Source organism: Engraulis encrasicolus, unplaced genomic scaffold (genome assembly GCF_034702125.1).
Source record: "Engraulis encrasicolus isolate BLACKSEA-1 unplaced genomic scaffold, IST_EnEncr_1.0 scaffold_145_np1212, whole genome shotgun sequence".
In the NCBI taxonomy this organism is placed as follows: Eukaryota; Metazoa; Chordata; class Actinopteri; order Clupeiformes; family Engraulidae; genus Engraulis; species Engraulis encrasicolus.
Window position 1 is genome coordinate 1 of NW_026944966.1, and position 20390 is coordinate 20390.

The 20390-nt window shown below is 49.6% G+C and overlaps 45 non-coding genes across 45 annotated transcripts; all 45 read left to right on the forward strand.

Moving 5' to 3' along the window:
• The first annotated feature begins 227 nt into the window (after positions 1-227).
• Positions 228-309, forward strand: trnal-uag (transfer RNA leucine (anticodon UAG)). Its single transcript has one exon. It is a non-coding gene; the product is annotated as a tRNA-Leu (tRNA).
• A 96-nt stretch (positions 310-405) lies between these two features.
• On the forward strand, positions 406-477 carry trnag-ucc (transfer RNA glycine (anticodon UCC)). The gene has a single exon. It is a non-coding gene; the product is annotated as a tRNA-Gly (tRNA).
• Positions 478-652: 175 nt separating this feature from the next.
• Positions 653-734, forward strand: trnal-aag (transfer RNA leucine (anticodon AAG)). Its single transcript has one exon. It is a non-coding gene; the product is annotated as a tRNA-Leu (tRNA).
• Positions 735-904: 170 nt separating this feature from the next.
• trnal-aag (transfer RNA leucine (anticodon AAG)) lies at positions 905-986 on the forward strand. The gene has a single exon. It is a non-coding gene; the product is annotated as a tRNA-Leu (tRNA).
• A 96-nt stretch (positions 987-1082) lies between these two features.
• Positions 1083-1154, forward strand: trnag-ucc (transfer RNA glycine (anticodon UCC)). Its single transcript has one exon. It is a non-coding gene; the product is annotated as a tRNA-Gly (tRNA).
• A 203-nt stretch (positions 1155-1357) lies between these two features.
• On the forward strand, positions 1358-1439 carry trnal-uag (transfer RNA leucine (anticodon UAG)). Its single transcript has one exon. It is a non-coding gene; the product is annotated as a tRNA-Leu (tRNA).
• Positions 1440-1535: 96 nt separating this feature from the next.
• trnag-ucc (transfer RNA glycine (anticodon UCC)) lies at positions 1536-1607 on the forward strand. The gene has a single exon. It is a non-coding gene; the product is annotated as a tRNA-Gly (tRNA).
• Positions 1608-1782: 175 nt separating this feature from the next.
• trnal-aag (transfer RNA leucine (anticodon AAG)) lies at positions 1783-1864 on the forward strand. Its single transcript has one exon. It is a non-coding gene; the product is annotated as a tRNA-Leu (tRNA).
• Positions 1865-2034: 170 nt separating this feature from the next.
• trnal-aag (transfer RNA leucine (anticodon AAG)) lies at positions 2035-2116 on the forward strand. The gene has a single exon. It is a non-coding gene; the product is annotated as a tRNA-Leu (tRNA).
• Positions 2117-2212: 96 nt separating this feature from the next.
• On the forward strand, positions 2213-2284 carry trnag-ucc (transfer RNA glycine (anticodon UCC)). Its single transcript has one exon. It is a non-coding gene; the product is annotated as a tRNA-Gly (tRNA).
• A 203-nt stretch (positions 2285-2487) lies between these two features.
• Positions 2488-2569, forward strand: trnal-uag (transfer RNA leucine (anticodon UAG)). The gene has a single exon. It is a non-coding gene; the product is annotated as a tRNA-Leu (tRNA).
• A 96-nt stretch (positions 2570-2665) lies between these two features.
• trnag-ucc (transfer RNA glycine (anticodon UCC)) lies at positions 2666-2737 on the forward strand. Its single transcript has one exon. It is a non-coding gene; the product is annotated as a tRNA-Gly (tRNA).
• A 175-nt stretch (positions 2738-2912) lies between these two features.
• Positions 2913-2994, forward strand: trnal-aag (transfer RNA leucine (anticodon AAG)). The gene has a single exon. It is a non-coding gene; the product is annotated as a tRNA-Leu (tRNA).
• A 170-nt stretch (positions 2995-3164) lies between these two features.
• On the forward strand, positions 3165-3246 carry trnal-aag (transfer RNA leucine (anticodon AAG)). The gene has a single exon. It is a non-coding gene; the product is annotated as a tRNA-Leu (tRNA).
• A 96-nt stretch (positions 3247-3342) lies between these two features.
• Positions 3343-3414, forward strand: trnag-ucc (transfer RNA glycine (anticodon UCC)). Its single transcript has one exon. It is a non-coding gene; the product is annotated as a tRNA-Gly (tRNA).
• Positions 3415-3617: 203 nt separating this feature from the next.
• On the forward strand, positions 3618-3699 carry trnal-uag (transfer RNA leucine (anticodon UAG)). Its single transcript has one exon. It is a non-coding gene; the product is annotated as a tRNA-Leu (tRNA).
• A 96-nt stretch (positions 3700-3795) lies between these two features.
• Positions 3796-3867, forward strand: trnag-ucc (transfer RNA glycine (anticodon UCC)). Its single transcript has one exon. It is a non-coding gene; the product is annotated as a tRNA-Gly (tRNA).
• Positions 3868-4042: 175 nt separating this feature from the next.
• trnal-aag (transfer RNA leucine (anticodon AAG)) lies at positions 4043-4124 on the forward strand. The gene has a single exon. It is a non-coding gene; the product is annotated as a tRNA-Leu (tRNA).
• A 170-nt stretch (positions 4125-4294) lies between these two features.
• trnal-aag (transfer RNA leucine (anticodon AAG)) lies at positions 4295-4376 on the forward strand. Its single transcript has one exon. It is a non-coding gene; the product is annotated as a tRNA-Leu (tRNA).
• A 96-nt stretch (positions 4377-4472) lies between these two features.
• On the forward strand, positions 4473-4544 carry trnag-ucc (transfer RNA glycine (anticodon UCC)). Its single transcript has one exon. It is a non-coding gene; the product is annotated as a tRNA-Gly (tRNA).
• A 200-nt stretch (positions 4545-4744) lies between these two features.
• Positions 4745-4826, forward strand: trnal-uag (transfer RNA leucine (anticodon UAG)). Its single transcript has one exon. It is a non-coding gene; the product is annotated as a tRNA-Leu (tRNA).
• A 96-nt stretch (positions 4827-4922) lies between these two features.
• Positions 4923-4994, forward strand: trnag-ucc (transfer RNA glycine (anticodon UCC)). The gene has a single exon. It is a non-coding gene; the product is annotated as a tRNA-Gly (tRNA).
• Positions 4995-5169: 175 nt separating this feature from the next.
• Positions 5170-5251, forward strand: trnal-aag (transfer RNA leucine (anticodon AAG)). Its single transcript has one exon. It is a non-coding gene; the product is annotated as a tRNA-Leu (tRNA).
• A 170-nt stretch (positions 5252-5421) lies between these two features.
• On the forward strand, positions 5422-5503 carry trnal-aag (transfer RNA leucine (anticodon AAG)). Its single transcript has one exon. It is a non-coding gene; the product is annotated as a tRNA-Leu (tRNA).
• Positions 5504-5599: 96 nt separating this feature from the next.
• On the forward strand, positions 5600-5671 carry trnag-ucc (transfer RNA glycine (anticodon UCC)). Its single transcript has one exon. It is a non-coding gene; the product is annotated as a tRNA-Gly (tRNA).
• A 203-nt stretch (positions 5672-5874) lies between these two features.
• Positions 5875-5956, forward strand: trnal-uag (transfer RNA leucine (anticodon UAG)). The gene has a single exon. It is a non-coding gene; the product is annotated as a tRNA-Leu (tRNA).
• A 96-nt stretch (positions 5957-6052) lies between these two features.
• Positions 6053-6124, forward strand: trnag-ucc (transfer RNA glycine (anticodon UCC)). The gene has a single exon. It is a non-coding gene; the product is annotated as a tRNA-Gly (tRNA).
• A 175-nt stretch (positions 6125-6299) lies between these two features.
• On the forward strand, positions 6300-6381 carry trnal-aag (transfer RNA leucine (anticodon AAG)). The gene has a single exon. It is a non-coding gene; the product is annotated as a tRNA-Leu (tRNA).
• A 170-nt stretch (positions 6382-6551) lies between these two features.
• On the forward strand, positions 6552-6633 carry trnal-aag (transfer RNA leucine (anticodon AAG)). The gene has a single exon. It is a non-coding gene; the product is annotated as a tRNA-Leu (tRNA).
• Positions 6634-6729: 96 nt separating this feature from the next.
• Positions 6730-6801, forward strand: trnag-ucc (transfer RNA glycine (anticodon UCC)). Its single transcript has one exon. It is a non-coding gene; the product is annotated as a tRNA-Gly (tRNA).
• Positions 6802-7004: 203 nt separating this feature from the next.
• Positions 7005-7086, forward strand: trnal-uag (transfer RNA leucine (anticodon UAG)). The gene has a single exon. It is a non-coding gene; the product is annotated as a tRNA-Leu (tRNA).
• A 96-nt stretch (positions 7087-7182) lies between these two features.
• trnag-ucc (transfer RNA glycine (anticodon UCC)) lies at positions 7183-7254 on the forward strand. The gene has a single exon. It is a non-coding gene; the product is annotated as a tRNA-Gly (tRNA).
• A 175-nt stretch (positions 7255-7429) lies between these two features.
• Positions 7430-7511, forward strand: trnal-aag (transfer RNA leucine (anticodon AAG)). Its single transcript has one exon. It is a non-coding gene; the product is annotated as a tRNA-Leu (tRNA).
• A 170-nt stretch (positions 7512-7681) lies between these two features.
• On the forward strand, positions 7682-7763 carry trnal-aag (transfer RNA leucine (anticodon AAG)). The gene has a single exon. It is a non-coding gene; the product is annotated as a tRNA-Leu (tRNA).
• A 96-nt stretch (positions 7764-7859) lies between these two features.
• On the forward strand, positions 7860-7931 carry trnag-ucc (transfer RNA glycine (anticodon UCC)). The gene has a single exon. It is a non-coding gene; the product is annotated as a tRNA-Gly (tRNA).
• A 203-nt stretch (positions 7932-8134) lies between these two features.
• trnal-uag (transfer RNA leucine (anticodon UAG)) lies at positions 8135-8216 on the forward strand. The gene has a single exon. It is a non-coding gene; the product is annotated as a tRNA-Leu (tRNA).
• A 96-nt stretch (positions 8217-8312) lies between these two features.
• Positions 8313-8384, forward strand: trnag-ucc (transfer RNA glycine (anticodon UCC)). Its single transcript has one exon. It is a non-coding gene; the product is annotated as a tRNA-Gly (tRNA).
• A 175-nt stretch (positions 8385-8559) lies between these two features.
• Positions 8560-8641, forward strand: trnal-aag (transfer RNA leucine (anticodon AAG)). Its single transcript has one exon. It is a non-coding gene; the product is annotated as a tRNA-Leu (tRNA).
• Positions 8642-8811: 170 nt separating this feature from the next.
• trnal-aag (transfer RNA leucine (anticodon AAG)) lies at positions 8812-8893 on the forward strand. Its single transcript has one exon. It is a non-coding gene; the product is annotated as a tRNA-Leu (tRNA).
• Positions 8894-8989: 96 nt separating this feature from the next.
• Positions 8990-9061, forward strand: trnag-ucc (transfer RNA glycine (anticodon UCC)). Its single transcript has one exon. It is a non-coding gene; the product is annotated as a tRNA-Gly (tRNA).
• Positions 9062-9264: 203 nt separating this feature from the next.
• On the forward strand, positions 9265-9346 carry trnal-uag (transfer RNA leucine (anticodon UAG)). The gene has a single exon. It is a non-coding gene; the product is annotated as a tRNA-Leu (tRNA).
• Positions 9347-9442: 96 nt separating this feature from the next.
• Positions 9443-9514, forward strand: trnag-ucc (transfer RNA glycine (anticodon UCC)). Its single transcript has one exon. It is a non-coding gene; the product is annotated as a tRNA-Gly (tRNA).
• Positions 9515-9689: 175 nt separating this feature from the next.
• On the forward strand, positions 9690-9771 carry trnal-aag (transfer RNA leucine (anticodon AAG)). The gene has a single exon. It is a non-coding gene; the product is annotated as a tRNA-Leu (tRNA).
• Positions 9772-9941: 170 nt separating this feature from the next.
• trnal-aag (transfer RNA leucine (anticodon AAG)) lies at positions 9942-10023 on the forward strand. Its single transcript has one exon. It is a non-coding gene; the product is annotated as a tRNA-Leu (tRNA).
• A 96-nt stretch (positions 10024-10119) lies between these two features.
• On the forward strand, positions 10120-10191 carry trnag-ucc (transfer RNA glycine (anticodon UCC)). Its single transcript has one exon. It is a non-coding gene; the product is annotated as a tRNA-Gly (tRNA).
• Positions 10192-20390: the final 10199 nt, after the last annotated feature.

The following is a 20390-nucleotide window of genomic DNA, read 5'->3' on the forward strand; positions in this document are numbered from 1 at the left end:
GTTTTTCGATTCCCGGCCAACGCAGCCTTATCCAGGTGATAACCGCTGCGCTGCCCAGACTCGCATTGCGGAGGACTCTGCGCACACATAGATGCACTTGGAAAGATTTGTCACTAGGGGCTTTTGCTGGAAGACTCCATCACCACCTTAGCCAGTGGACTCGAAGCGCAAGCCTGCGATCTAAACCTGCACCATGGCGATGCGTCCTTTTTACCCTCGACCAGGGTGGTAGCGTGGCCGAGCGGTCTAAGGCGCTGGATTTAGGCTCCAGTCTCTTCGGGGGCGTGGGTTCGAATCCCACCGCTGCCATTGAAAGCGGCTCTTTACCCTACGGGTTTCAGCCTGTCAGAATGTGTTGCCAAATGTAGCGGCAATTCCTGCAAAAGTCCCCTTGGCTTCTGCCAGGCGTTGGTGGTATAGTGGTTAGCATAGCTGCCTTCCAAGCAGTTGACCCGGGTTCGATTCCCGGCCAACGCAGGCTTCTTGTGGTGCTAAAGCCTTCTCCGAGCCTTCCTGCTCGTGAGAACACTCGTGACCTACAAGCACTCGTGACCCACGTCCTTGTGACTGCCAATGCGAGCCGTAAGTCGCGTGTCGGGTCCTTAGCTGGTCGGAGAAATGGCTGGATTGCTGTTCCGTGCCTCTGTAGCAAGGTAGCGTGGCCGAGCGGTCTAAGGCGCTGGATTAAGGCTCCAGTCTCTTCGGGGGCGTGGGTTCGAATCCCACCGCTGCCAGTGGAAGTGCTTCTTTGGCCTCAGGCTTTCCTCCCTGTCAAATATGCGCTTGCACGGTCTCGACCACAAACTGATGAATTGCTAATAGGCAGGCACTCACCCGAGGCTCCTTTGTCCGGGCCTTTGCGTGGTCAGCCACCGAGCGGTCACAGCTTGTCTCTGCGATCGGTGGTAGCGTGGCCGAGCGGTCTAAGGCGCTGGATTAAGGCTCCAGTCTCTTCGGGGGCGTGGGTTCAAATCCCACCGCTGCCAGTGGGTGAGTGGTTTACCCGACTTCCTGACCCCTTTCCTCCTAGCTGGGCTGCAAGCAGATATCCACCTGAGGCCCACGGGGGTCATAGAGAGCAGGCGTTGGTGGTATAGTGGTGAGCATAGCTGCCTTCCAAGCAGTTGACCCGGGTTCGATTCCCGGCCAACGCAGCCTTATCCAGGTGATAACCGCTGCGCTGCCCAGACTCGCATTCCGGAGGACTCTGCGCACACATGGATGCACTTGGAAAGATTTGTCACTAGGGGCTTTTGCTGGAAGACTCCATCACCACCTTAGCCAGTGGACTCGAAGCGCAAGCCTGCGATCTAAACCTGCACCATGGCGATGCGTCCTTTTTACCCTCGACCAGGGTGGTAGCGTGGCCGAGCGGTCTAAGGCGCTGGATTTAGGCTCCAGTCTCTTCGGGGGCGTGGGTTCGAATCCCACCGCTGCCATTGAAAGCGGCTCTTTACCCTACAGCTTTCAGCCTGTCAGAATGTGTTGCCAAATGTAGCGGAAATTGCTGCAAAAGTCCCCTTGGCTTCTGCCAGGCGTTGGTGGTATAGTGGTTAGCATAGCTGCCTTCCAAGCAGTTGACCCGGGTTCGATTCCCGGCCAACGCAGGCTTCTTGTGGTGCTAAAGCCTTCTCCGAGCCTCCCTGCTCGTGAGAACACTCGTGACCTACAAGCACTCGTGACCCAAGTCCTTGTGACTGCCAATGCGAGCCGTAAGTCGCGTGTCGGGTCCTTAGCTGGTCGGAGAAATGGCTGGATTGCTGTTCCGTGCCTCTGTAGCAAGGTAGCGTGGCCGAGCGGTCTAAGGCGCTGGATTAAGGCTCCAGTCTCTTCGGGGGCGTGGGTTCGAATCCCACCGCTGCCAGTGGAAGTGCTTCTTTGGCCTCAGGCTTTCCTCCCTGTCAAATATGCGCTTGCACGGTCTCGACCACAAACTGATGAATTGCTAATAGGCAGGCACTCACCCGAGGCTCCTTTGTCCGGGCCTTTGCGTGGTCAGCCACCGAGCGGTCACAGCTTGCCTCTGCGATCGGTGGTAGCGTGGCCGAGCGGTCTAAGGCGCTGGATTAAGGCTCCAGTCTCTTCGGGGGCGTGGGTTCGAATCCCACCGCTGCCAGTGGGTGAGTGGTTTACCCGCCTCCCTGACCCCTTTCCTCCTAGCTGGGCTGCAAGCAGATATCCACCTGAGGCCCACGGGGGTCATAGAGAGCAGGCGTTGGTGGTATAGTGGTGAGCATAGCTGCCTTCCAAGCAGTTGACCCGGGTTCGATTCCCGGCCAACGCAGCCTTATCCAGGTGATAACCGCTGCGCTGCCCAGACTCGCATTCCGGAGGACTCTGCGCACACATGGATGCACTTGGAAAGATTTGTCACTAGGGGCTTTTGCTGGAAGACTCCATCACCACCTTAGCCAGTGGACTCGAAGCGCAAGCATGCGATCTAAACCTGCACCATGGCGATGCGTCCTTTTTACCCTCGACCAGGGTGGTAGCGTGGCCGAGCGGTCTAAGGCGCTGGATTTAGGCTCCAGTCTCTTCGGGGGCGTGGGTTCGAATCCCACCGCTGCCATTGAAAGCGGCTCTTTACCCTACAGCTTTCAGCCTGTCAGAATGTGTTGCCAAATGTAGCGGAAATTGCTGCAAAAGTCCCCTTGGCTTCTGCCAGGCGTTGGTGGTATAGTGGTTAGCATAGCTGCCTTCCAAGCAGTTGACCCGGGTTCGATTCCCGGCCAACGCAGGCTTCTTGTGGTGCTAAAGCCTTCTCCGAGCCTCCCTGCTCGTGAGAACACTCGTGACCTACAAGCACTCGTGACCCAAGTCCTTGTGACTGCCAATGCGAGCCGTAAGTCGCGTGTCGGGTCCTTAGCTGGTCGGAGAAATGGCTGGATTGCTGTTCCGTGCCTCTGTAGCAAGGTAGCGTGGCCGAGCGGTCTAAGGCGCTGGATTAAGGCTCCAGTCTCTTCGGGGGCGTGGGTTCGAATCCCACCGCTGCCAGTGGAAGTGCTTCTTTGGCCTCAGGCTTTCCTCCCTGTCAAATATGCGCTTGCACGGTCTCGACCACAAACTGATGAATTGCTAATAGGCAGGCACTCACCCGAGGCTCCTTTGTCCGGGCCTTTGCGTGGTCAGCCACCGAGCGGTCACAGCTTGCCTCTGCGATCGGTGGTAGCGTGGCCGAGCGGTCTAAGGCGCTGGATTAAGGCTCCAGTCTCTTCGGGGGCGTGGGTTCAAATCCCACCGCTGCCAGCGGGTGAGTGGTTTACCCGACTTCCTGACCCCTTTCCTCCTAGCTGGGCTGCAAGCAGATATCCACCTGAGGCCCACGGGGGTCATAGAGAGCAGGCGTTGGTGGTATAGTGGTGAGCATAGCTGCCTTCCAAGCAGTTGACCCGGGTTCGATTCCCGGCCAACGCAGCCTTATCCAGGTGATAACCGCTGCGCTGCCCAGACTCGCATTCCGGAGGACTCTGCGCACACATGGATGCACTTGGAAAGATTTGTCACTAGGGGCTTTTGCTGGAAGACTCCATCACCACCTTAGCCAGTGGACTCGAAGCGCAAGCCTGCGATCTAAACCTGCACCATGGCGATGCGTCCTTTTTACCCTCGACCAGGGTGGTAGCGTGGCCGAGCGGTCTAAGGCGCTGGATTTAGGCTCCAGTCTCTTCGGGGGCGTGGGTTCGAATCCCACCGCTGCCATTGAAAGCGGCTCTTTACCCTACAGCTTTCAGCCTGTCAGAATGTGTTGCCAAATGTAGCGGAAATTGCTGCAAAAGTCCCCTTGGCTTCTGCCAGGCGTTGGTGGTATAGTGGTTAGCATAGCTGCCTTCCAAGCAGTTGACCCGGGTTCGATTCCCGGCCAACGCAGGCTTCTTGTGGTGCTAAAGCCTTCTCCGAGCCTCCCTGCTCGTGAGAACACTCGTGACCTACAAGCACTCGTGACCCAAGTCCTTGTGACTGCCAATGCGAGCCGTAAGTCGCGTGTCGGGTCCTTAGCTGGTCGGAGAAATGGCTGGATTGCTGTTCCGTGCCTCTGTAGCAAGGTAGCGTGGCCGAGCGGTCTAAGGCGCTGGATTAAGGCTCCAGTCTCTTCGGGGGCGTGGGTTCGAATCCCACCGCTGCCAGTGGAAGTGCTTCTTTGGCCTCAGGCTTTCCTCCCTGTCAAATATGCGCTTGCACGGTCTCGACCACAAACTGATGAATTGCTAATAGGCAGGCACTCACCCGAGGCTCCTTTGTCCGGGCCTTTGCGTGGTCAGCCACCGAGCGGTCACAGCTTGCCTCTGCGATCGGTGGTAGCGTGGCCGAGCGGTCTAAGGCGCTGGATTAAGGCTCCAGTCTCTTCGGGGGCGTGGGTTCGAATCCCACAGCTGCCAGCGGGTGAGTGGTTTACCCGACTTCCTGACCCCTTTCCTCCTAGCTGGGCTGCAAGCAGATATCCACCTGAGGCCCACGGGGGTCATAGAGAGCAGGCGTTGGTGGTATAGTGGTGAGCATAGCTGCCTTCCAAGCAGTTGACCCGGGTTCGATTCCCGGCCAACGCAGCCTTATCCAGGTGATAACCGCTGCGCTGCCCAGACTCGCATTCCGGAGGACTCTGCGCACACATGGATGCACTTGGAAAGATTTGTCACTAGGGGCTTTTGCTGGAAGACTCCATCACCACCTTAGCCAGTGGACTCGAAGCGCAAGCCTGCGATCTAAACCACCATGGCGATGCGTCCTTTTTACCCTCGACCAGGGTGGTAGCGTGGCCGAGCGGTCTAAGGCGCTGGATTTAGGCTCCAGTCTCTTCGGGGGCGTGGGTTCGAATCCCACCGCTGCCATTGAAAGCGGCTCTTTACCCTACGGGTTTCAGCCTGTCAGAATGTGTTGCCAAATGTAGCGGCAATTCCTGCAAAAGTCCCCTTGGCTTCTGCCAGGCGTTGGTGGTATAGTGGTTAGCATAGCTGCCTTCCAAGCAGTTGACCCGGGTTCGATTCCCGGCCAACGCAGGCTTCTTGTGGTCCTAAAGCCTTCTCCGAGCCTTCCTGCTCGTGAGGACACTCGTGACCTACAAGCACTCGTGACCCACGTCCTTGTGACTGCCAATGCGAGCCGTAAGTCGCGTGTCGGGTCCTTAGCTGGTCGGAGAAATGGCTGGATTGCTGTTCCGTGCCTCTGTAGCAAGGTAGCGTGGCCGAGCGGTCTAAGGCGCTGGATTAAGGCTCCAGTCTCTTCGGGGGCGTGGGTTCGAATCCCACCGCTGCCAGTGGAAGTGCTTCTTTGGCCTCAGGCTTTCCTCCCTGTCAAATATGCGCTTGCACGGTCTCGACCACAAACTGATGAATTGCTAATAGGCAGCCACTCACCCGAGGCTCCTTTGTCCGGGCCTTTGCGTGGTCAGCCACCGAGCGGTCACAGCTTGCCTCTGCGATCGGTGGTAGCGTGGCCGAGCGGTCTAAGGCGCTGGATTAAGGCTCCAGTCTCTTCGGGGGCGTGGGTTCGAATCCCACCGCTGCCAGCGGGTGAGTGGTTTACCCGACTTCCTGACCCCTTTCCTCCTAGCTGGGCTGCAAGCAGATATCCACCTGAGGCCCACGGGGGTCATAGAGAGCAGGCGTTGGTGGTATAGTGGTGAGCATAGCTGCCTTCCAAGCAGTTGACCCGGGTTCGATTCCCGGCCAACGCAGCCTTATCCAGGTGATAACCGCTGCGCTGCCCAGACTCGCATTCCGGAGGACTCTGCGCACACATGGATGCACTTGGAAAGATTTGTCACTAGGGGCTTTTGCTGGAAGACTCCATCACCACCTTAGCCAGTGGACTCGAAGCGCAAGCCTGCGATCTAAACCTGCACCATGGCGATGCGTCCTTTTTACCCTCGACCAGGGTGGTAGCGTGGCCGAGCGGTCTAAGGCGCTGGATTTAGGCTCCAGTCTCTTCGGGGGCGTGGGTTCGAATCCCACCGCTGCCATTGAAAGCGGCTCTTTACCCTACAGCTTTCAGCCTGTCAGAATGTGTTGCCAAATGTAGCGGAAATTGCTGCAAAAGTCCCCTTGGCTTCTGCCAGGCGTTGGTGGTATAGTGGTTAGCATAGCTGCCTTCCAAGCAGTTGACCCGGGTTCGATTCCCGGCCAACGCAGGCTTCTTGTGGTGCTAAAGCCTTCTCCGAGCCTCCCTGCTCGTGAGAACACTCGTGACCTACAAGCACTCGTGACCCAAGTCCTTGTGACTGCCAATGCGAGCCGTAAGTCGCGTGTCGGGTCCTTAGCTGGTCGGAGAAATGGCTGGATTGCTGTTCCGTGCCTCTGTAGCAAGGTAGCGTGGCCGAGCGGTCTAAGGCGCTGGATTAAGGCTCCAGTCTCTTCGGGGGCGTGGGTTCGAATCCCACCGCTGCCAGTGGAAGTGCTTCTTTGGCCTCAGGCTTTCCTCCCTGTCAAATATGCGCTTGCACGGTCTCGACCACAAACTGATGAATTGCTAATAGGCAGGCACTCACCCGAGGCTCCTTTGTCCGGGCCTTTGCGTGGTCAGCCACCGAGCGGTCACAGCTTGCCTCTGCGATCGGTGGTAGCGTGGCCGAGCGGTCTAAGGCGCTGGATTAAGGCTCCAGTCTCTTCGGGGGCGTGGGTTCAAATCCCACCGCTGCCAGCGGGTGAGTGGTTTACCCGACTTCCTGACCCCTTTCCTCCTAGCTGGGCTGCAAGCAGATATCCACCTGAGGCCCACGGGGGTCATAGAGAGCAGGCGTTGGTGGTATAGTGGTGAGCATAGCTGCCTTCCAAGCAGTTGACCCGGGTTCGATTCCCGGCCAACGCAGCCTTATCCAGGTGATAACCGCTGCGCTGCCCAGACTCGCATTCCGGAGGACTCTGCGCACACATGGATGCACTTGGAAAGATTTGTCACTAGGGGCTTTTGCTGGAAGACTCCATCACCACCTTAGCCAGTGGACTCGAAGCGCAAGCCTGCGATCTAAACCTGCACCATGGCGATGCGTCCTTTTTACCCTCGACCAGGGTGGTAGCGTGGCCGAGCGGTCTAAGGCGCTGGATTTAGGCTCCAGTCTCTTCGGGGGCGTGGGTTCGAATCCCACCGCTGCCATTGAAAGCGGCTCTTTACCCTACAGCTTTCAGCCTGTCAGAATGTGTTGCCAAATGTAGCGGAAATTGCTGCAAAAGTCCCCTTGGCTTCTGCCAGGCGTTGGTGGTATAGTGGTTAGCATAGCTGCCTTCCAAGCAGTTGACCCGGGTTCGATTCCCGGCCAACGCAGGCTTCTTGTGGTGCTAAAGCCTTCTCCGAGCCTTCCTGCTCGTGAGAACACTCGTGACCTACAAGCACTCGTGACCCAAGTCCTTGTGACTGCCAATGCGAGCCGTAAGTCGCGTGTCGGGTCCTTAGCTGGTCGGAGAAATGGCTGGATTGCTGTTCCGTGCCTCTGTAGCAAGGTAGCGTGGCCGAGCGGTCTAAGGCGCTGGATTAAGGCTCCAGTCTCTTCGGGGGCGTGGGTTCGAATCCCACCGCTGCCAGTGGAAGTGCTTCTTTGGCCTCAGGCTTTCCTCCCTGTCAAATATGCGCTTGCACGGTCTCGACCACAAACTGATGAATTGCTAATAGGCAGGCACTCACCCGAGGCTCCTTTGTCCGGGCCTTTGCGTGGTCAGCCACCGAGCGGTCACAGCTTGCCTCTGCGATCGGTGGTAGCGTGGCCGAGCGGTCTAAGGCGCTGGATTAAGGCTCCAGTCTCTTCGGGGGCGTGGGTTCGAATCCCACCGCTGCCAGCGGGTGAGTGGTTTACCCGACTTCCTGACCCCTTTCCTCCTAGCTGGGCTGCAAGCAGATATCCACCTGAGGCCCACGGGGGTCATAGAGAGCAGGCGTTGGTGGTATAGTGGTGAGCATAGCTGCCTTCCAAGCAGTTGACCCGGGTTCGATTCCCGGCCAACGCAGCCTTATCCAGGTGATAACCGCTGCGCTGCCCAGACTCGCATTCCGGAGGACTCTGCGCACACATGGATGCACTTGGAAAGATTTGTCACTAGGGGCTTTTGCTGGAAGACTCCATCACCACCTTAGCCAGTGGACTCGAAGCGCAAGCCTGCGATCTAAACCTGCACCATGGCGATGCGTCCTTTTTACCCTCGACCAGGGTGGTAGCGTGGCCGAGCGGTCTAAGGCGCTGGATTTAGGCTCCAGTCTCTTCGGGGGCGTGGGTTCGAATCCCACCGCTGCCATTGAAAGCGGCTCTTTACCCTACAGCTTTCAGCCTGTCAGAATGTGTTGCCAAATGTAGCGGAAATTGCTGCAAAAGTCCCCTTGGCTTCTGCCAGGCGTTGGTGGTATAGTGGTTAGCATAGCTGCCTTCCAAGCAGTTGACCCGGGTTCGATTCCCGGCCAACGCAGGCTTCTTGTGGTGCTAAAGCCTTCTCCGAGCCTCCCTGCTCGTGAGAACACTCGTGACCTACAAGCACTCGTGACCCAAGTCCTTGTGACTGCCAATGCGAGCCGTAAGTCGCGTGTCGGGTCCTTAGCTGGTCGGAGAAATGGCTGGATTGCTGTTCCGTGCCTCTGTAGCAAGGTAGCGTGGCCGAGCGGTCTAAGGCGCTGGATTAAGGCTCCAGTCTCTTCGGGGGCGTGGGTTCGAATCCCACCGCTGCCAGTGGAAGTGCTTCTTTGGCCTCAGGCTTTCCTCCCTGTCAAATATGCGCTTGCACGGTCTCGACCACAAACTGATGAATTGCTAATAGGCAGGCACTCACCCGAGGCTCCTTTGTCCGGGCCTTTGCGTGGTCAGCCACCGAGCGGTCACAGCTTGCCTCTGCGATCGGTGGTAGCGTGGCCGAGCGGTCTAAGGCGCTGGATTAAGGCTCCAGTCTCTTCGGGGGCGTGGGTTCGAATCCCACCGCTGCCAGCGGGTGAGTGGTTTACCCGACTTCCTGACCCCTTTCCTCCTAGCTGGGCTGCAAGCAGATATCCACCTGAGGCCCACGGGGGTCATAGAGAGCAGGCGTTGGTGGTATAGTGGTGAGCATAGCTGCCTTCCAAGCAGTTGACCCGGGTTCGATTCCCGGCCAACGCAGCCTTATCCAGGTGATAACCGCTGCGCTGCCCAGACTCGCATTCCGGAGGACTCTGCGCACACATGGATGCACTTGGAAAGATTTGTCACTGGGGCTTTTTGCTGGAAGACTCCATCACCACCTTAGCCAGTGGACTCGAAGCGCAAGCATGCGATCTAAACCTGCACCATGGCGATGCGTCCTTTTTACCCTCGACCAGGGTGGTAGCGTGGCCGAGCGGTCTAAGGCGCTGGATTTAGGCTCCAGTCTCTTCGGGGGCGTGGGTTCGAATCCCACCGCTGCCATTGAAAGCGGCTCTTTACCCTACAGCTTTCAGCCTGTCAGAATGTGTTGCCAAATGTAGCGGAAATTGCTGCAAAAGTCCCCTTGGCTTCTGCCAGGCGTTGGTGGTATAGTGGTTAGCATAGCTGCCTTCCAAGCAGTTGACCCGGGTTCGATTCCCGGCCAACGCAGGCTTCTTGTGGTGCTAAAGCCTTCTCCGAGCCTCCCTGCTCGTGAGAACACTCGTGACCTACAAGCACTCGTGACCCAAGTCCTTGTGACTGCCAATGCGAGCCGTAAGTCGCGTGTCGGGTCCTTAGCTGGTCGGAGAAATGGCTGGATTGCTGTTCCGTGCCTCTGTAGCAAGGTAGCGTGGCCGAGCGGTCTAAGGCGCTGGATTAAGGCTCCAGTCTCTTCGGGGGCGTGGGTTCGAATCCCACCGCTGCCAGTGGAAGTGCTTCTTTGGCCTCAGGCTTTCCTCCCTGTCAAATATGCGCTTGCACGGTCTCGACCACAAACTGATGAATTGCTAATAGGCAGGCACTCACCCGAGGCTCCTTTGTCCGGGCCTTTGCGTGGTCAGCCACCGAGCGGTCACAGCTTGTCTCTGCGATCGGTGGTAGCGTGGCCGAGCGGTCTAAGGCGCTGGATTAAGGCTCCAGTCTCTTCGGGGGCGTGGGTTCAAATCCCACCGCTGCCAGTGGGTGAGTGGTTTACCCGCCTCCCTGACCCCTTTCCTCCTAGCTGGGCTGCAAGCAGATATCCACCTGAGGCCCACGGGGGTCATAGAGAGCAGGCGTTGGTGGTATAGTGGTGAGCATAGCTGCCTTCCAAGCAGTTGACCCGGGTTCGATTCCCGGCCAACGCAGCCTTATCCAGGTGATAACCGCTGCGCTGCCCAGACTCGCATTCCGGAGGACTCTGCGCACACATGGATGCACTTGGAAAGATTTGTCACTAGGGGCGTGTGCTGGAAGACTCCATCAATTGCTGTAAGGCTAACTGCCAACGACTCCATCAATTGCTTCTCTAAGCGCGTAGATTGACTATAATTGCTACCACCTAGTGGCAGTCAATCAAGCCAATTCATTAGGTGATGTTGGAAATTGGGTGCTTGGGCAATCAGAGGTGGTTTGAAGGAATTCAAAGACTGATGTTGCTCCTACTCTGAAACCAGCTTCTTTCTTATTGACTTGGGCGGAAGTACTCACCGAGTCTCCCTTGCGCCTTTATTAATGACAAATCATAGCTGGAGCGTCAGCGGAAGCGTCAGCCCTCGTGTTAGCCTTCCTCGTGTAAAGACCTATGAGTGTTAAGACAAGCGAGTCTACCTGCGCGAGTCCACCGAGCAAGGCCAATGGCAAGGCACATCTTCTTTCTGCCATAGACGACTGAAAAGGTACACAGTTAAGTTAGAGATTTTTTCCACGGTCCATATGATGTAAGGACACAATTCTATGGAAGTCCTGTCCATTTAGGACACTTGGAGAATGGAACACCACACCAATTTCCCCTTTTATTGCAAAGAGGTAGCAAATTCATTGACAAGTTGAAAACCTACAGCTCCCCCAAAATGAACATTGTGTACAAAAGCTATGCCTTCTGTTCACGAATCTTACAGGCAAGCTTTGAGACTGATTTAAAACTGAAAACACATTCATGTGATTTTGGTTCTTTGAATGTTTCCATGGTCAGAGATCAGGGGTCCGTATCTCGAAAGCGTCTTTGCTAACAACGGTAGCAACGTCCTTCGTAAGAGCGACGTACTGCATATGATAAAAGGACAAGTGAAATGATACTAAGAGACAATAAGCTAACTTTGGATGAAGCTGAGAAAATGTATGGTTTATTGAGCAGTTTTGATGAGTCAGATATTTGTGAATGGTACAGTGAGATTACAGTACATTACATTTGGCAGATGCTTTTTTACCAATGCAACATACAATCGAGGACATAATCATAGCCAACATCACTAGTACATACAAATTGCACAGTAGATATACCGAAGAACAAGTGCAGTTGCTAAGTAGAGCTGGTTGATTTTCTTAAAGTACATTAGCAGAGAGTTAAATATTATCTATGGAGAAAATATCTTAAGTAAAGCTTAGAAAACCAAGTCATTGTGTGAGGGACCAAGCGCCAGGCATGAGAGACAAAAAATAAAGTGTCAGGATAACAGAAATAAGCAAAGAAAGACTAGCCTAAATAAAGGGAAGGGGTTTGGGCCTAAAAGCAGTCAAATACACAGAACAGAAACTAACGTGCCCAAATAAACAGAAAAGAACTGACCTAAGAAATGATAAACTGGGGCAGCATATACTTGGCTGATCAGACCACATGGACACACAGGCGAGATAGGACTGATTACTATTTTTATACAGAAGACATGGATGAAAGGTCAATTTAAATTGAAGACAAGGTAAGAAAGTTATGTTTGTAAAGTCAAAATAAATGTCAACAATATCAATACATAGTGAATGTAATCTTTTTAACTCAACTTGACTTCCCATCCTCCCCATGAGGTTTCAGAGAGATGGAACAACAAAACAATGGTTTCTCAGTTTTACATTTTATTTAGCAGTTCACACTTAAGTACAGCTATGTGCATAGTTTAAGTTGTGATTCAGTTACTTACATTTGGGTTTTTCTGATTTTATTTAAGTTTACCGTGGTGTTGGTGGAGAAAAACCCTGGTGGGAAACAGCTGCAGCTCCCAACTTCCTCCTGGCGTCATCCGGACAAAGGGCTTCCTGACGGTAGCGCTTCATGTTAAGAGTCCCGTGGCATGATCCAAGTCTTTGGGAACGTCATGGGGGGAATAGGAAGTTTATTGTTACTTGAATGTTTTTGTCTATTTGTTAGTGACATTAATTAGAATTATTTTGATTTAAGGAATAGTGTTTACTTATATTTGTCTTTTATTTTCAACTGGCCTTTGTCCATGTCTATAAGAGCAAAGCACTCTCCAATAACTGATGTACAGACAGGGGGTGTTCACTCACGGAACTAGCTACTAGCCACAACTGGCTAACCCTAATCCTACCTAAGTCCAAAATTAATGGGTGTGAATGGAGTTTTCTACCATTATAATTTTGTGATTTTTTTATAATTTTTTGTCCGGAAATGCAATGTTTCTGAGTTGTAGAGTAAGTGTATGCCCTGACCAAAACTATCCCTAAACTTAACCTGTCACAGGTGCAACAACAACCTGCACTTTGGCAGCAGTCTAGTTGGAAGCAGAGGGGAACATAGAACCTTTTTTTTGAAAAAAGGGTCTTAATTTCCCCAGTTACCCTCACAGTTGCCCCACAGCTGCATGTTTTAAGCAGTCTGCTGTTCCTTCTTCCTGCTCTGCAGGTTGTGTGCCTTAGGTCTGCTGTGCACTCTCCTGCTATGTGGCATTGCAGACCTCAGTATCCAGATGACGAGGAGGACAAAGCATCCACTTACACGAGAGAAATCTCAGCTCCAGAAGACCTACAACAACACAACAACAACAACAACACAACTCAAAATCACAGAGCAGAAACAGCAACCCTGCATGTTGAAAAATCCACCTTACAGGATAATTACAACAGCCTGGATTCAGTGCAAGAGGAGATGCATCTTCATGTTTCCCAGACACATTCATATATGCGGGCGGCCACACACACACGGCCCTGAATTAACTTTTTAGATGCGTCCTAGCATCTCTATTTGAGGGTATGTCCGTCCGTCGGTCCATCTGAAACTTATTCTCTAAATTGTCATTCCCTCCCGTGTCCAAAAGGCGGCAGTGCACAGACTACCTGTCGGACTTCTTTTATCACCAGTCAAAATGGGTAGTAGATGTTGATCTTACTTCTAGCTAAACAACCACTCACTAATGGGTCAAAGTGGCTAGTAAATTTGTCTTTAAAACCAGCCTAACTGTAATTTCATCAGCATTTACCCAGTTGGCTGGTGTTACAGTAATTTAGAACCCGCCCATTTGGTAAAATGCAAAAAAATGTGTAAAATTGCTTTTGAATGGTGAGTCATTCAATCCCTTTTTAAAAAAAAAAAGTTAAATTAGGCCTATATTTAAGGTAAGGTAAGGTGAGGTAAGTTAATTGATACCCAAAGGTAGATTTGTTTGCAGGTAAAAAGTAAAAGTGACTGCAAACAATTCTGTCTAAAATGACTTAGAGTTTAGGTAGGCCTACAGGGTATTGATTAGTCTCAAGTCAGAAATGTGGGATTAAATGCATTGTGTAAGGACACGTCTTCAGCCATGGGTAGTACTGTGCATGTAGGACACATCCCACATTCTTCCCACCAGTGTGATATTCAAACCTGCATCTTTCCTGTCTCAACATTAGGCCACAGATCTCTCATATGTCACACCAGCACCACAATTATTTGCCTTATACATTACATTACACTTTTAGTTTTATCCAAAGTAACAGTTATTTAGTGGGTGTTGGTAACAGTCCCTGGGGCAATGTGGGGTTACTGTAGGTGCCTTGCTCAAGGGCACTTCAGCCATGGTTGTAAGAAGAGCAAAGGGTGAGAATCGAACCTGTACTGGTCTTAAAGGGACACTGTGCAGGAAATGAACTATGCTGCTCATTGAAACTGGGCTGCCAATTGCCAAATTTGATCTTTACATGAACGTTTTCTATGTAATAAACAAATATTGTCTAGTATGGTCCAAGTAGAGTCATTTTTGCAGCTAAAAATGGCTATTTTTGGAAATTCAAAATGGTGGACCATGGAAAAGATCCCCCTTTTCATGTATGAAAAGTGCAATTTTCCCAGTCATAATGAATACTTCGAATTTGATAGTGGTGGTAAGTATTTATGAAAAAGGTAACATTAGTGAACACACACACACACACACACACACACACACACACACACACACACACACACACACACACACACACACACACACACACACTGTAGAACAAGAAAAATGCATACATGCATACTTAGGTAAGGGCTGAGATTTATTAAAGGCTTCCAGATAGAACAAGAAAACAGAACACTGCTGCTCCTTTGCTGTAGTTACACAGAGCTGTCACTAGGTGGCACACTTTCACTTCCAGAAGTCATCTAAAAGCTGTTTGCACATTGTTATTATGAAGATATTGTTTATGTATTTTATGCAAGGACACATGGATAGAGAAGCCCACAATAATACCTCACAAGCAGTGCACACACAGATATACGTACAACACTAGTGGTAGAATATAATGTAGATTCTTTTCAACTACTCTTGTTGTAAATATATCTGTAAAAGTAGGCTACTTGAACATAGATTCCATACAACTCTGATAACCAGTGGTCTGTGGATGGTCCACTTGCACCGTTCCCTTGGGTTTCATCTTTGATCTCCAGTCACCCATCTGTCTTTATGTCTTTCTTTCTATCTTTCTTTCTTTTTCTTTACAGTTACTGCTAAGTAAAGTAGTACACCTTCACATTTAGACTATCATACAGTTCATATATCTTAAACCATATAAATTCATCAACATGTAGTAGCTTACATGCCCACCTCCCACCCCCACACATACACTTTTGCACAGGCACAACCATACCCACACATGACATACCCCTATCAAAAGCACTACAGCACAAACAGAATGATCGCACAAAAGCTTTGAGAATCTAAACCACATAGAATGATGAATAAGAAAACATACTGCAAAAAAGCCTATTGTAAGCCTATATTGGGGGGAAAAACAGGGCCGTCGTTAGCCCTATTTTAGCCCCCCTTACATTAGTATTAGCCACCCTTTAACGATTTTTTTGGGGGGGACAACATTAATTAATTAATGCAGTAAAGCACTGAATACGAACCATCAAGAAGGCAAGTTAATCTGAATACAAGTTCCTGTTTGCTTATTTATTGTTTAATGCCACTCATATCCTACTGCACAGCAACAAAAGCAGTGTGCACAGCAATATGTTATGTAGGGGGGAAACAGGTGGAGTATTGTGCCCAAAGTACCAATTTTCACTCACAATACCCATGTAATAAATCCATTTGACAACGTCTTGAAATTATAGCTGAGCTTTAATATTTGTCTTAACAGTTTGAAAACACACCTTAACTGATTACAATAACTACTAATGGAGGAAAAATGACCTAATATTTGCCGGGGATGCATAGTTTTCCAAGTAAGGAACCTGTTTGAATGAATCGCTTCCTGACCTGCTTCTCCTGGAGACGCGCCGTTAGTAACTCCATAAAGTTCCTGTCCTTGTGTAAATTGTGCTCTCTGCATTTTTAGCTAATCATTTGAACTTCTGTACATAATATTCATCAGTTGAAACATTTTGAAATGTTTTGTTTAGCTTACATAAAATGAATGTTCATTAAAATGTGAATTTTAAAGAAAAATCAACTGTAACTAGTGTTTAAAAATCAGTGGTGCTCTTAAAATAATTGTTGAAGAAGATGCTTTTGCACACCTCTGTAGGTGGGTAGATGCGTAGGATATTATCCCAGTGGGGTTGTCATTGAAGTGTAAAGAAATCCTGCACACTGTCCATTCCACCAGCAAACTTTAATACAACATGAAGAAGGTTGGATGGCCTAAACAATGTATTAAAGTTTATTGGTGGAATGGACAGTGTGCATGATTTCTTTGCTCTTAAAATAATGAATTCATAGACAAAACCTTCGCAGGTGAACTGAAAAAAATTCAGCAAGCGCTGTGCGCGAATTTTCTTCCTCTGTGGCTAAGCCACCCCTGTCTCTAGTGACGGGCCTGTATAAAAGAAAGAACAGGAGAAGATAAAACACTGCTGCTCCACGGCTGCAGTTACACAGAGCTGTCACTGGGTGGCACAATTTAACTTCTAGAAGTCAGCAAAAAGTTGTTGGCACATTTTTATGAACTTTGATTTTACTCAGTTTTTTATTCAAGGCCACGTGAATACAGTAGCCAACAACAATGCCTCACCCTCACCCTGGTTCCCTCGTGACCACACCTCTGTAAGTTCTGAGTTCCAGTCATCGCTTGTCACCTGTGTCATAAAAGTTCCCGGACAGAACAGGCAAAAACATTGTTTGCATATCACAGTTCCAGTCATCAATTGTCACCTGTTCATGTTCGGTATGTCTTTGGTACTTTTCTTTTACTTCTTCCTCGTGCGTCATAAACGTTCCCAGACAAAACAGGCAAAAAACATTGTTTGCATAACACAAACATGATTGTGCACACGGACGCACACGCACACACACACACGCACAAACACACACACACGGGCACACACACACACACACACACACACACACACACACACACACACACACACACACACACACACACACACACACACACACACACACACACACACACACACACACACACAGGCAGAAGAATCCCAAGGCAGGCTGTACTGTATGTATTGCAAAAGAGTCACACAAAAGATTCACGCAAAACATAACACACACAGACACATACACAGGGAAGCTAACAGGGAGGACAGACAGGTCAGCTGTCCCAGGCCTAGGATAAGGCGGGGGCAGAATTTATTTATCTATACAGTATTGAGAAGAGGGCCCTTTTAGATTACTTTGTCCTTAGCCCAGTAAACACTGTCAGCGACCCTGCACACACGCACGCACGCACGCACACATTTGTTTTGCAAAAGAATCACGCAAAAACACATGCAAAAGGCCTATACTTTGCTATATAGTTTTGTTTCTTTTCATTGGACTTCACTTTCGATACCCAGCTTGAAATTCCCCATGAATACCAGTGCACCTTGTTTTACTGACATACCAGTATTCACCTGTTTATCACTCAGGTGTGTCTTACCTTGTGCATTATACATATTCCCCCACAGAGAGAGAGAGAGAGAGAGAGAGAGAGAGAGAGAGAGAGAGAGAGAGAGAGAGAGAGAGAGAGAGAGAGAGAGAGAGAGAAGAGAGAGAGAGAGAGAGAGAGAGAGAGGGACACACGCATGCACACACACACACACACACACACACACACACACACACACACACACACACACACACACACACACACATACCACACACGAACACAGGGATGGACAGCCAGGTCAATTTTCCCAGGCCTAGGGATAAGGGGGGCCCAGAATTGAGAAGATGGCCCTTTCAGATGACTTTGTCCTGAGCAGACACTGTCAACACTGCACAGCAGAATCCACTATTAGGCTAGTAGGCCTATACTGTACACTACAGTATGTTAATTTTGCAATGAAGTCATGCACAAAAAGTTTGTTAAAATGCTTTTGTTGCTTTCAATTGTGTTTAACTTTTGGTTGGCATTCCCTTGGATTACAGGTGTGCCTTGTTTTACTGACATACCTGCATTCTCTAGTAAATCACATATGCCAAGTGTCTTTCCTTATTAACACCATTATTTTATAAAAGTCACGCAAGTAACACTGTAAGTGTTCTGCAACGGAGTTAAAATGGCATGGGATATGGTTCAGAAAATATAATTTGAAATATAAACATCTAGATGGCCTTTGAACCATCAGCAACTTTTATAGTTTGTGAATTTGAATGTCACTATCCTGTGTATCCTCACATTTATGTAGCCTACAGTATGGTGTTGGTACAAAGTGTACAACATCTAAAACAGACATTTATTAGGCCTATTTCAACGGTTGAAAGGATAATGTAATTTTGTTGTGAGCACAGTGTGCTGTGTCACAATGACAATTTCCTCAAGTGAGCTTCTACCAAAAAAAAAGTGAAACCTTGATGACACTGCGGCTCAGTGAGCTGGAAAACATTGGCACTGGAGACATTGATAATGGACTACGTCCGAAACGTCTGTAGCTTCAGCTTTTTCCGATGACTTCTTTTAACATTTTCGGCTACAATACACATTTTGAACTTGAAAGCCTTGTGTGCGCCTCATCTTTTTTGACTGTCATAGTATCGTTACTTTTAGTGAGCAGTCGTACCAAGCAACACACAGTTCTAAGTTAAGGCCCAGTCGCAGACGCCAACTCTTTTGGTCTCTCTTTGCTCCGTGGGCTGGGACACTGCACCATCACACCGGAAACCCGGGTTCAATTCCAACCCAAGGTAACTCTCTTTCCACTCGTTCCCTGTTCTCTCTTCACTGTGCTATCGGAAATAAAGGCGCTGTAGGCCTACATGCAAGTTATTAACAAATGTGTCTTTATGGTTACAAGGTTAGACATTCTACTTCAGAAACATAACATTCAATTCTGCTGTGTGGATTTAATTATTGCAGAACAGGACCAACACTATGAGAGTTAGATATTCAACTCCTTGGCTGTTGAATTAACACTGCAAACCTTACTGCGATTATGTGTGGAAGGAGAGAGAGAGAGAGAGAGAGAGAGAGAGAGAGAGAGAGAGAGAGAGAGAGAGAGAGAGAGAGAGAGAGAGAGAGAGAGAGAGAGAGAGAGAGAGAGAGAGCAGTTTAGGTCAGCTCCATTCAAATGGCAGATTTGAGGGGTTCTTTTTCTTCAGGATTTTTGTGGGGGTGGGTCTTCTCAGGTGAGGGCCAATCATAACGTGCCAAGAACTGATGCAGCAAAGGCAGTCAGCCCTGAGTCAACAGCTAGGGGCATTTGCATTTGAATAGGCCTAACTGAAGTCACAGGCAGGAGGTCTACCAAATGACAATATCTCACACTGAACTGCCCCTTTACCTTAATCAAATTTGTGAAAAGCTGTGCTGTCATTGAAACTGAAACAATTAAATGGGCCTATTTGGAATGAAACATTTAACTTTGTATTCTTTGGAGACCCAGGTTTGTGTCCCTTCACTGAATTAACCCTCTTTACCCCATAGCGGCCGCGAACGGCCGTGCTGTAACTCCCCATATTGTCTGAGATTGTCTCTCAAGGACTTCCCTCATTTCCCATATCCAGGCCAGGAGAGCTTTGTGACACTTGATTGAATAGGCCTACAGGCTCCCAGACCAAAACATTTTCTTTCTTAAATTAGGTTATTATAATGTGTGTCACTCGGTAAATAATTTATTTCATATGCCTAGCCTAGGCTACAGTTAGGGCCATAAATATTTGGACATCTGCACAATTTTCATGTTCTTGGTGCTGTACACCTAGCCTGGTTCACACCAGACGGTGTGTGTGTAGCTTTGGCGCCCCCTGGCGGAGCAGAGCTACACACACTACTGTCTGGTACACAGCCATAGAGCACGCTCCGTCTCCCACCAGAAAATAGGCTGAGAATGTATTGCTTCTGCACAGCCTCCTCACCAACAAATTCCTTCAAAAACCTTCCTGTTAATCTTTAAAGAGTCAATATAGTCTCTAATCTGTCTTGTGACTCCTCAATGTGAGTTACCGTTTATATTTACGAAATAAATGCTCCGTCTATTTTCTGGTTGGAGACGGAGCGTGCTCTATGGCTGTGTACCAGACGGTAGTGTGTGAAGCTCTGCTCCGCCAGGGGGCGCCGAAGCTACACATACACCGTCTGGTGTGAACCAGGCTACTGCTCACCATCCCAATGGATTTGAAATGAAATAAACGAGATGTACATTAACAGCAGACTTTCAGCTTTAATATGGGGGTGTTTGCGTCCAAATCGAGTGAATTGTGAAGGAATTATGACATTTTCTATCAGTGCCACCCCATTTTTAAGGGACCAAAAGTAATTGGACAGTCTAGTATTTATACATTAAACTTTCAATTTTTAATTATTTGGTTGCAAATACTTTCCAGTCAGTTACAGCCTGTAATTTGCAATCCATAGACATCAATAGACACCGGGTTTTATCCCTGGTGATGCTATGGTGAGCTCTCTATTGCAACAGTCTTCAGTTCCTGCTTATTCTTAGGGTGTTTTCCCTTCAGTTTTGCCTCCAGCAAGTGAAATGCTTGCTCAACTGTACTCAGGTGAGGTGATTGACTGGGCCATTGAATAATATTCCACTTTTTTGGGGTAGAAATGGCTAGTGGCTTTCAGATGAAGCTTTGAGTCATTGCCCATCTGCACTGTGAAGCATTGTCCAAAGAGTCCAGAACCATTAGGTTTAATATGACATGATAATATAGCCTGAAAATCTTCAGAATTCATCCTGTGGCTTTTGTCGGTAGTCCTCATAATCAAT